Source organism: Dasypus novemcinctus, chromosome 23 (genome assembly GCF_030445035.2).
Source record: "Dasypus novemcinctus isolate mDasNov1 chromosome 23, mDasNov1.1.hap2, whole genome shotgun sequence".
NCBI lineage: Eukaryota > Metazoa > Chordata > Mammalia > Cingulata > Dasypodidae > Dasypus > Dasypus novemcinctus.
Genome location: NC_080695.1, coordinates 17,079,333 through 17,091,524, shown reverse-complemented (window position 1 = coordinate 17,091,524; position 12,192 = coordinate 17,079,333).

Sequence of the window (12,192 nt, the reverse complement as noted above, 5' to 3'; positions counted from 1 at the left end):
AACATGTGAAAATAGACTTTGGTGGGGAAAGTAACTTATGCTTTATGGCCTGGTATCTGTAGGCTCCTACCCCAAATAAATACCCTTTATAACATCCTGCAGATTTCTGGTATTTTGCATCAGCACCCCTTTGGCTGACTAATACAGTTTCTGTTTGTGAATATTTTACTCACCTTCATATTTGAAGGACAATATTCCTGAATAAAGAATTCTCGGGCTGGCAGTTTTTCTCTTTCAGTATCCTAATTGTATCATACCACTGTCTTCTCACCTCCATGGTTTCTGAAGAGAAATCTGCGCTAAGTCTTACTGACATCCGTTGTACTTGATGGTTTCCTTCTCCCTTGCTGCTGTGAGAATTTTCTCTTTATTGTTGACATTTGACATTCTGAGTAGCATATGTCTTGGAGTGGGTCTATTTGGATTTATTCTGATTGGGGTATGGTGTGCTTCTTGGACATCTAAGTTCATTTCTTTCATGAGAGTCGGGAAATTTTCAGCTATTATTTCCTCAAATACTCTTTCTGCCCCTTTTTCCTTCTCTTCTCTCTCTGGAACTCCCATGACACATATGTTATTGCGTTTTGTTTTGTCATTCAACTCTCTGAGCCCCTGCTCAATTTTTTCCATTCTTTTCTCTCCCTGTTCTTTTGTGTCTTCGATTTTAGCTGTTCTGTCTTTGGCATCGCTTATTCTTTCTTCTATCATTTTGAGTCTGCTCTTGTATACCTTAAATGTGTTTTTGATCCACCTATTGTGTCTTTCATTCTCATGAGCTCTGTTACTTTTCTCTTCAGGATTTCAGATTCTTTGTGCTCGCTCAATGTCTTCTTGATGTCATTTATCTCTTTGATCATATTGTCTTTCAACTTGTTAATTTGATTTTGGAAATTTTTGCAAATCTTGTTGATTAGTTCTCTCAGATTCTACATCTCCTCTGGGGCTTTGATATACTCCTTTTCTTGGGCCATGTCTTCTATTTTCTTAATATGACTTGTGACTTTTTGCTGATATCTAGGCATCTGATTAGGATGTAGTTTACTCAGATGCTCCATTTCTGTTTTGTAGGGATTTAGTGTCAGGAGGCTGGGTATTACCACTGCTCTTTGATTCTTGGCTCAACCTGGATTGTTAGGATTATCCTGCCGGTTGCTCAAAACTGGGCGCTGGGCCCAGTAATTGGTCGTAGAGTTGCTTCTTAGGGCCTTGAATAGGGAGGCTGTAAAGGCCATAAAAAGCCTCTCCTACTTATTAATTTTCTTGAGTGCACTTCCTTTGTCTGCCAGCAGATGGCAATCGTTGGCAGTTCTCAATTCAATGACAGGTCTGAGTGTATTTGTTGGAACACAGATGGGATCAATGTGATAGAGCTTCCTGTCTGGAGGCTATCTTGTAATTCAAACTTTCTCTGAGACAGTTCTCCAGCCTTCTCTGGCAGCCCCCACCCTTTTCCTTGGTTGGAAACATTTCCACTCCCCTCTGAGTCCTCAACAAGCAGTCCCTGTTAGTAGAGGAGAAGACTGGGAGGGCTGTATATCTTTAGCCCCTTGCTGGCTCCAAGGCCAACAATGGCGCAGCCCTACCATCCTGGAAGGGCTCCTCGGACACTGCAGTCCAAATTTGTGGGTCAGAAGCTCAGTCAGCCTCAGGCTATGTCCCTCTCTCTCCCCTTTCCTGGGGTGGTAGATCCCTGGAGCCCCCTTTGTCTGTAGTCACAGGTCCAGAGACCCAAGAGTTCCAAAGTATCTTTAGTATGGGGGATGGTGCCGGCAGCAGCTGCTGGTTTCAACTCACAGTTCTGTTGTCGCGATTTCCCTCCTTTGTCCCTCTCTCCTCTGGGCAATGTTCAGCCTTTGCCTGTGTCCTAAACCCTAGAAGATCTTTTTGTGGGCTGTTTCAGCCTGTCTTCTAGCTATTTTTCTGGAGAAGAAGAGAGTCCTGTGTCTTTCTAGACTTCTATCTTCCTCGAAGTCACCATCATTACTTTTGACTTAATTATGCCACTGACTTGACATGCAGTCAGGTTCATTTGTTTAATTTTGTTCTCCAGTTTCGGGAATTGCTTTGTGGTGTTTCTCTTTCCCATGGATTGCAGGGGGGAGGGAATACACACTCAAACTGGTCAGCCCTGGGTACTTGCTCAAGGATCCTCTTCACTCTCAGTTCAGAGAGCAAACACTCTCAGACAAAGTCAGTGTTGATCAAACTTCCACTGTGCCCTCACCCAAGATGTTTTAAAAACTTTTTTGTTGTTGAGATGAAATTCACATGACATAAAAGTCACCATCTTAACCATATCAAAGCATACAGTCCTGTCAGATGTACACATATTCACAATGTTGTTCAGCCGTGATCACCATTATCTATTTCTAAAGCATTTCCATCACCCCAGAAAGAAACTGTACCTCTCACTAACCCCCTCTCCCCCTTACCTGGCAACAACTAACCTACTTTCTATGGATTTACCCATTCTGGACATTTTATATGCATAGAATTATACAATAGGTGGCCTTTTGTGTCTGGTTTCTTTCACTTACCATAACGTTTTCAAGGTTCATCCGTATTGTAGCATCTATCTGTACATGATTCCTTTCATTTTCTTTCTTTTCAATATTTTATTTCTTAGCTTTTAATACAGAAGTATACATCATCATCTATATGACATACAGATTCATGGGCAGACACAGATTTGAACTATACAGGTATCACAAACAGACATGAATAGGAATTACACTTGCACGCATTTTCAAATGTACATTCATGTATCCATAAAAATGACTGAAATGGTTCTAGAGAGATCCAGTAGTGTTGGGTGGGCCCCTCCCCTGTTACTGCTGGCTATTGCTCTGTGAGCTCTTCCTGTGCTCAGTGCTTCACATACTTTACCTTACTTTATTCTCAACCCAAGAAAGGGATTTATTTTTTTTAGCCCTATCTTATCAGGGAGGAGATTAAAACTTAAATAAGGTGCTCAGGGTTGCACAACTGCTAAGTGGTAGAGTCGGAATTTGACGCCGGGTTTCCTGACTCCCTTGAGCATGCTCTGTAGGGATGATAAGTGATCTAGCATTTGGAATTGGAGGGAGGTGGGGCAGTGGGCAGAATTTCATTCCTTTTTACGGTTGAATACTTTTCCATTGTGTAGATATCCACATTTTGTTTATCTGTACTAGAGTTTATGGATATTTGGGTTATTTCTACTTTTTTTACTATTATGAAAATACTAAGGACATTCATGTATAAGTTTTGTGTGGACACATGGTTTTATTTCTCTAGGTGTGGAATTGCTGGGTCACATGGTAACTCTATACCAAGCTTTTTTTTTTTTAGGTACCAGGGCCAGGGATTGAACCTAGGACCAAGTATGTAGGAAGCTGGCACTCAACCACTGAGCCACATCGCCTTTCCTGAGTTGGTTTTATCATTTGTTTTTGCTAGTTGCTTGCTTTTGTTTTTTCAGGAGGCATCAGGAACCAAACCCAGGACCTCCCATGTGGGAGGTGGGTGCTGAACTGCTTGAGTCACATCTGCTCCCTATACTAAACTTTTGAAAAATTTAGTTTTATTCCTTGGAGTAGGCTGTGGATTTTTAGATTTTATACCAAAAGCATGAGCAACAAAAGAAAAAAGTAGATAAATGGAACTTCATCAAATTAAAAACTTTTGTTTATCAAAGGACATTATCAAGAAAGTGAACAGACAACCTACAGAATGGGAGGAAATATTTGAAAACCATATATGTCCAATAAGGGTTTAATATCCAGGCTATATAAAAACTCCTAGAACTCAACAACAAAAAGACAAACAGCCCAATTAAAAAAATGGGCCAAAGATTTAAATAGACATTTCTCCAAAGATGATAGTCAGATGACCAATAAGTATATGAAAAGATGCTTGATAGCATTAGCCATTAGAAAAATGCAAATTAAAATTACCATGAGAGGGAAATGGATTTGGTTCAATGGATAGACCAACTGCCTACCACATGGGAGGTCCAAGGTTTAAACCCAGGGCCTCCTGGCCCGTGTGGTGAGCTGGCCCATGCGCAGTGCTGATGCGCACAAGGAGTGCCCTGCCATGCAGGGGTGTCCCCCGCGTAGGGGAGCCCCATGCGCAAGGAGTGCGCCCCGTAAGGAGAGCCGCCCAGTGTGAAAAAAATTACAGCCTGCCCAGAAGTGGCGCCACACACACGGAGAGCTAATGCAGCAAGATGATGCAAAAAAAGAGACACAGATTCTGGTGCCACTGACAAGAATACCAGTGGACATAGGAGAACACACAGTGAATGGACACAGAAAGCAGACAACTAGGGGTGGGGGAAGGGGAGAGAAAAAAAAATATATAAAGAGCTTTAAAAAAAAATTACCATGAGATGCCACTTGACACCCACTATCATGACTGTTATTAAAAAAAAAAAACCTGAAAATAACAAATGTTGATGAGGATGCAGAGAAATAAGAACCCTTATACATTGTTGGTGGGAATGTAAAATGGTACAGCTACTGTGGAAAACGGTTTGGTGGTTCCTCAGAAAATTAAACATAGAATTACCATATGACCTAGTAATTCTGCTCCTAGGTATTACTCACAACAGCCAAAAGGCAGAAGCAGCCCATGTGTCCATCAGCAGATGAATGGACAAATGAAATGTGGTCTAGCCATACAATGGGATTTACTCAGCTGTAAAAAGAAGTGAAGTGCTGGTACATACTAGAACATGGTTCAACCTTGAAGACATCACATTGACTGAAATAAGCCAGACACAAAAGGACAAATATTGTATGCTTTCTCTTATATGAAATACTTGGAATAAGCAAATTCCTAGAGACAGAAAGCAGAATAATGGTTACTGGGGGTGGCAGGATGAGGGCTTGGGGAGTCATTCCTTAAATGAGTATGACATTTGATTTAGGATAATGAAAATAATGTGGAAATAGTGATAGAAGTTACACAGTATTGTCAAAGTACTTAATGTCAAAGAATAGTCCACTTAGAATGGTTAAAACGATTTTGTTATGAATACTTTACCACAATTAAAAAGTAAAGGTGTGACTGTGGCTCAAGTGGTTGAGCACCTGCTTCCCACAGGGGAGGCCCTGCGTGCAGTGCCTCATACAGAAAATGCCAACAAACAGCAAGCAAAAACAAAACGTTAAAACCAACTCAGGAGCCGATGCGACTCAGTGGTTGAGCACTGGATTCCCAATACAAGGCCCTGGGTACAATCTCTGGTTCCTGGGACCTCAAAAAAATTCACAAGAAAATTAATTTTATTTACACAGTCCCTATCCACCATACATTCACTTCTTATTCCCTCCTCCCCCCATCCCCTGGTAAACTCTAATCTACTTTGTCTCTGTGGATTTGCTATTTCTAGACATCTCTTGTGACATCAGACAATATTTGTCTTTACGTGTCTTGTTTATTTATTTCACTGAGCATAATGTTTTCAAGGTTCTTACATGTTGCAGCATGTCTCAGAACTTCATTCTTTTGGCCAAATAATATTCCATTTGTGCATTACCACATTTTGTTTATTCATTCATTGGCTGATGGACACTTGTGTTGTTTCCACCTTTTGGCAACAGTGAGTAATGCTGCCATATACACCTAGAAGTGGAATTGCTGCGTCATATGATAGCTCATATTTATTCTGAGGCAATGCCATATTGCTTCTCACAATGGCTGCACCATTTTACGTCCTTACCAGCTAATGAGTGTGCCTATTTCTCCACATCTTCTCCAACATTTATTTTCCATTTTTTAAAATAACAGCCATCCTTGTATATGTGAAGTATTATCTCATTGTGGTTTTGATTTTCACTTCCCTATTGACTATCGATATATTTAACCTTTTGAGGAACTGCCAAACTTTTCCACAGCCACTACGCCATTTTATATTCCCACCAGCAATGTGTGAGGGCTCCACAATTTCTCCACATTCTCACCAACACTTATTTTCCATTTTTCTTTTTTTTCACTATAGCCATCCTAGTGGGTGTAAAGTGGTATTGCACTGTGGTGTGATTTGTGTTTCCATAATGACTCATACTGAAGTTGAGCACCTTTTCATGTGCTTATTGGCCATTTGGAGAAATAGCTATTTAAATCCTTTGCCCATTCTAAAATTAGGTTATTTGTCTTTTTGTTGTTGAGCTGTAACAATTCTTTATAAATTCCGTATATTAGACCCTTATCAGATATATAATTTGTAAATATTTTCTCCCATTGTGTGGTATGTGTTTTCACTTTCTTGATGATATCCTTTGACGTTCCTGAACATTAAGTTTTAATCTCAATTAGTCCAAGTTAAAGATTATAATACATAAAGCTATGTAAATATAGAAAACTTTACTTTTTTTTTCTTTTAATTAGCTCTCATTGTTTTCACTTTCTGTTCATCTTCCTTGTTTCTTTCAGGAGGCACCAGGAACTGAACCTGGGACCTCTGACGTGGGAGGGAGGCACCCAATCACTTGAGCCACTTCCATTCCCTGCTTTGGTATGTCTCTCATTATGTTTTTCTTCGTGTGTCTTTTGTTGCATCATCTTCTTGTGCCAGCTTGCCGTACTTGCCTGCCACGCCAGCTTGCTGTCTTCTTTAGGAGGCACCAGAAACTGAACCCGGGACCTCCCAAGTGGTAGACGGGAGCTCAATTGCTTGAGTCACATCACTTCCCCCAATTTATTTTCAGGATGAGGAATCGTGATCATGCTAAGGCAGAAACCAAGAGGTTAATTTATGCCGTAAGCAGACTGTCAGGTCGGAGACCAGCTCAGGGCTTTTTTGAAGGCAGGAGGCTGGGTCATCATTGCACCACTGTACTTCTGCCTTTTCTGAACATTTAATTCCAAATACAAGCAATTTGTCTTCACTCTTTAGAGCGAGGGTTCTTAATTTCTGGCTGCTAAGACAAATACCACACAATGGGTTGGTTTAAAAAATGAGAATTTATTGGCTCATGGTTTTGAGACTAGGAGAAATCCAAAATCAAGGCATAAGCAAGGTGATGCTTTCTCCCTGGCCACTGTGTTGTTTTGGTGTCGGCCTCTGGTGATCCTTGGGTTCCTGGCTTTCCTGTCACACAATAATGCACATGGCAGCATCTTTTTCTTCTGGGTTCCACTGATTTCCAGCTTCTTTTTCTCCACATGGCTTTCTCTTCATAAAGTAGGATTAAGGTCCAACCTCATTCCACTAGGCCTCACCTTAACTAAAAGTATCTTCAAAAGGTCTTATTTATGATGTGTTCACTTCCATAGGAATGGGTTAAGATTAAGAACTTGTTCTTTTGTTGTTAGTTTTTTTCCTGGGCTACATAATTCAACCTACCAGAGGGTTCATATATAAAACACACATTTTCTCATTTTAACCACTTTTTTTTTTTTAATTTATTTAATTCCCCTCCCCTCCCCCAGTTGTCTGTTCTCTGTGTCTTTTTGCTGCGTCTTGTTTCTTTGTCTGCTTCTGTTGTCGTCAGTGGCATGGGAAGTGTGGGCGGCGCCATTCCTGGGCAGGCTGCACTTTCTTTCACGCTGGTGGCTCTCCTTACGGGTGCACTCCTTGCGCGTGGGGCTCCCCTACGCGGGGGACACCCCTGCGTGGCAGGGCACTCCTTGCGTGCATCAGGACTGCACATGGGCCAGCTCCACACGGGTCAAGAAGGCCCGGGGTTTGAACCGCGAACCTCCCATGTGGTAGACGGACGCCCTAACCACGGGGCCAAGTCCACTTCCCTTAACCACTTTCAAGTGTATACTCTTTGACTATGAATTTGCATATTCTATTTCTTTTGTTTTGTTTTTCAGATTTTATTTATATCCTCCCCTTCCCCCGCCCCGCCCCAGTTGTTTGTTCTCTGCGTCCATTTTGCTGTGTGTTCTTCTTTTGTCTGCTTCTGTTGTTGTCAGTGGCATGGGAATTTGTGTCTCTTTTTGTTGCGTCATCTTGCTACATCAGCTCTCCGTGTGTGCGGTGCCATTCCTGGGCAGGCTGCACTTTCTTTCATGCTGGGCGGCTCTCCTTATGGGGTGTACTCCTTGCGCTTGGGGCTCTCCTATGCGGAGGACATCCCTGTGTGGCAGGGCACTCCTTGCGTGCCATCAGCACTGCACATGGGCCAGCTGCACACGGGTCAAGGAGGCCCGGGGTTTGAACCGCGGACCTCCCATGTGGTAGATGGACGCCCTGTCCACTGGGCCAAGTAAGTCCACTTCCCTGCATATTCTATTTCATATAAGTGAGATCACATATTTGTTCTTTTATGCCTGACTTATTTTTTTCCTGACTTATTTCATTCAACATGAGGTCTTCAAGGTTCATCCATATTGTCTCATGTATCAGGACTTTATTCCTTTTTTATGGCCGAATAATATTCCATTGTATGAATACACCACATTTCGTTTATCCATTCATCTGTTGATGGAGACTTGGGTTGCTTCTGTCTTTTGCTCTTGTGAGTAATACTGCTATGAACATCAGTGTGCACATATCTGTTCGAATATGTGCTTTCAGTTCTTTTGAATATATACCTAGAAATGGGATTGCTGAGTTGTATGGTAATTCTACACTTAACTTTCTAAGGAACCGCCAAACTGTTACACCATTCCAATAGCGCATGAGGGTTCCTATTTCTCTGCACCTTTGCCAACACTTGCTATTTTCTGTTTTTTAAATAGTAGCCATTCTAGTGGGTGTGAAGCACAGAGCAGGGTTCTTAACCTGAGGTCCTGGGGCAGCCCAAAGATCAAATTCTGGAGGCCTGTGGCTGAATGGGAATGAAAATACATCTTTATTTTAGTTAACCTCTAACTGAAATTTAGCCTTTCTCTCATTGAAGAAGAAGAAACCACAGTAGCAATAGCAGCACCTGTCACTGCCACCAACAGAAATAAGGGATATTTTCACATCACATTTTGGTTGTTGCAGAATCTTTGAAATATCATTTACACTCATCATACTTTGAAATTACAGTACTTATTAGACCAGCTGCTGGAGCTTGCTATTTAAAGTGTTAACAAATGAGCACGTATATTACCACATCACCAATTTAAAAAAATATTTTGATTACTTTTGACTGTATTTAATATTTTGATTGAATTTCAGTATAATTGGTTTCCTTTGCAATTCTACATATTTATTTCGTATGCTTTAAAACCTTATTCTAAGCAGAGTTCTATAGGCTTCAGCAGACTGCCAGTGGGTTCAAGGCACAAGAGAGGTAAAAAACACCTGGCCTACAGCCTTTCGGGGGCCACTGCAGCACGTCCATTTTGGCCAGTTGCATCTTTTTTCTTTTTACGGGATCTTGGGAGAGAGATTGAGATGTGTTACTCAAACTTACATTAGCACGTTGCTCCGCTGTTTCCTAATACTGGGCATGTAAGAACCCCTCTAGGTCCCAGGATTTTGCCACCTCAAAGGGGCTCAAGCTTGTCTAAGTTAGACACGCTGCCATAGGGCACTGCTTCTTTGAATCATCTCTGGTACACCAACTCCATTTCTGAAGGAAATTTCTACCCTAATGGTCATAAAATATACACTTCCCATTTTGATGGGCAGACACAGCTGTGGATTCTCCTTCTCGAACCTCTGCTCAATTCCCATGGGAAGTTGGAACAACTTCTGCCTCATGTCTGGAGGCAAGACAGAGCATTTTCTCACTTCTTAGTCTGGCTTGTGGGTTGCTGAGAAGAGGAAATCATGGTCTCTCAGGGAGATCCCACACACCTGGTTCATCGGGGAGCCCCTCAGACCAGGTCAGCCTTGGTCAAGCTGATGGAGCCCAGACCCAAGCTCACCCTGGACCTTCTGTCTGGGTGGAGGCCCTAGGAGAGTTGACCAGCAGCACTGCACCTGGCCTCCCCCCGCTTCTGACCTCTTCACCTTGGAGACTTCATGGGGCCCAAATCACTCTTCTGTGGTTCACGTAGGGAGACATTTACTCTCTTACCTGAAGGGAGAAGCTGGGAAATATGACAGCAGAGGGTTGGACATGTGACCCTGGGCTGGAGCAAGCCTGGCAGGTCCTCAGAAGCCCCTTCTGGAGACGTCTCTTTCCTCTCTTCTTGGCGCAGGGATTGGATTCCACGTTCTCCACAGCCCCTCTTTGGGTTCCAAGTGGGTCCAGCAGGGGCTGAACTCTCCCCCAAATCTCAAGCCAGAGATGCCACCAAACCTTCCATCTCCACCCCCACTCCCAGGCCGTCTACTGATGGTCTTTCCTCCATCCCTCTCACTGGAGCCCTTCCTCTGCTGCCTGGTCCAGCTCATCACCCATCACCCAGACCTACTGCAGCCTCCCTGCCCCCTTACCTCATTTTGCCCCTTCCAACCTCAGCCCCCCCCCCACCTCAGGGTGATCTGTCTAAAACACACAACTGTCATCTCTCCCCTTACTTCAGACTGGCCCCTGCTCCCCAACACCATCTGTTTCAAACCAAGTTCTCCGGCCTGGCTCTCAAGGCTCTCAGCCTGCTATCTCACCTCCCCCCTCACTGCCCCTGGCCCCCTCAGCCCCTCCACCATGCCCTCATGGTCAGCCAGGGCACCTCCTCTGGGTGGTCCCGGGCCACAGTCCAGCCATCTGTCACTGCCATGTCACAGTGCAATGGACTGGCCTGGTTGCCTGCCCAGCTGCCCCTCAGGCTGGCCTGGCACACAGCAGGCATCCGAAATGCTTGTTGAGCAGCAAATGAAATCACCTTGAAAAGGCCACTGGTCCAGGGTCTTAACACACTGCTGTGAGCCCGGAGTGCCCCACCCGAGTGGTCCTGAGGGCCTTACCTGGTGGCAGCACTGTGGGATTGCAGGGGGTTTGCATGACCTCCTGCTGCGGGCCCTTCCTGCCCCATCCCTTAGGGGGGCCTGGGGTGGTGGCCCTGCCATCTTTTCTTGCCCTTTTCCCTTGAATTCACCTTAACCCCCACCCCCAGAACCCCTGGATACCAGCGCCTGACTGGTGCAGCCCCTCTCCCATGTTCACATATTTTGGGCTCCATTTCTGTGCCCTTTGCCTATTTCTGTGCCCGGGTTCCTGTTACAAGTGTTGATTGTGTAAAATGGCCTCATGGCGGTGGGCTGTGTTAGGAGGGAGGGATGGGCGAGGGGGGGGCTGAAGTTTGGCAGGCTCTGTGTTCAAATCTTAACCCCACCCCTGAACCCTTCCATGGGACAGATTCACTGGGGGAGCAAGGAAGAAGCTGCAGGCCTGGGGGTCCCGTCGGGGGCTCAGCATCTTGCCGAGGGGAGATGCTGCCCAGAGGCCCCAGCTGACGGTGAGACCAGCCCCTGTTCCTCCGGCCCAGTGGAGCCTTACCCCAGACTCCCCCTCTGCTCCTATTGGGGTGTGATGAGGGCCTGCACTTGGTGAGAGCACAGAGGGCTCCGGCCACACAGGAAGGAGATGCCGAGGTCTTGGGGTGCTCCTGAGCACTGGCTTGTAGTCCTGCCTCCGTGTGGTGGCAGCAGGAGGCCTGCTCAGCCACTTCCCAGTCATTGTGCCAGTTGGACCAGGTAGCTGGGGCAGCAGTGCCCTGGTGGCTGAGCAGGGGTGCTAGTGGCCTGATGACGAGGAGGAGGCTGTGGGTGTCTCAGCTGCAGTCCCAGGAAGCTTAGCCATGGGAACAGGGCCTAGGTGGTCTAGGGGTCGGAAATGCACCCTTCAAGGGCACTCCTGGACAAGGGGAGCCAGGGGTCTGTTGCCCCAGGTGGGAGGTGGAAGTGGGTTTTAGCTCAAAAGGAAAAAGAAACTTCCTACTGGGGGCACTGCCTCAGGGCTAGGGTGCTGGGCCTCCCCCTTCCGGAGGCCAAGAGACCATCCTGACTGGCAGGCACTGGCTGGAGGTCGGGGTGCGAGCGTCCTCTGGGCCACTTCCTAGTTTCTCAGAGCTGAGAAACCCAGCCTCTCCCACTGCAGCGTCCCCCAGAGGGCTAATGTCCTGCCCTGCCACTCCATCCACACCCCCAGGCCATCTCCCCATGGTCTGCCGGCCTCGCTGACCTGGTCAAAGACACCATTAGGAGGAAACCTAGCTGGGGTACAGCTCCTCGTCCTGGCACTCAAGGCTTCATAGGGGGCCCCTCCTCATCTTTCAGTGTCCCTGGATGACCCCTACCCTCTTCTCTCTCTTCCACCCTCTGCCGCCACTTTCTTGCCCCCGTGCTTCTGCTCCCCACCCCTAGCTCTCTCA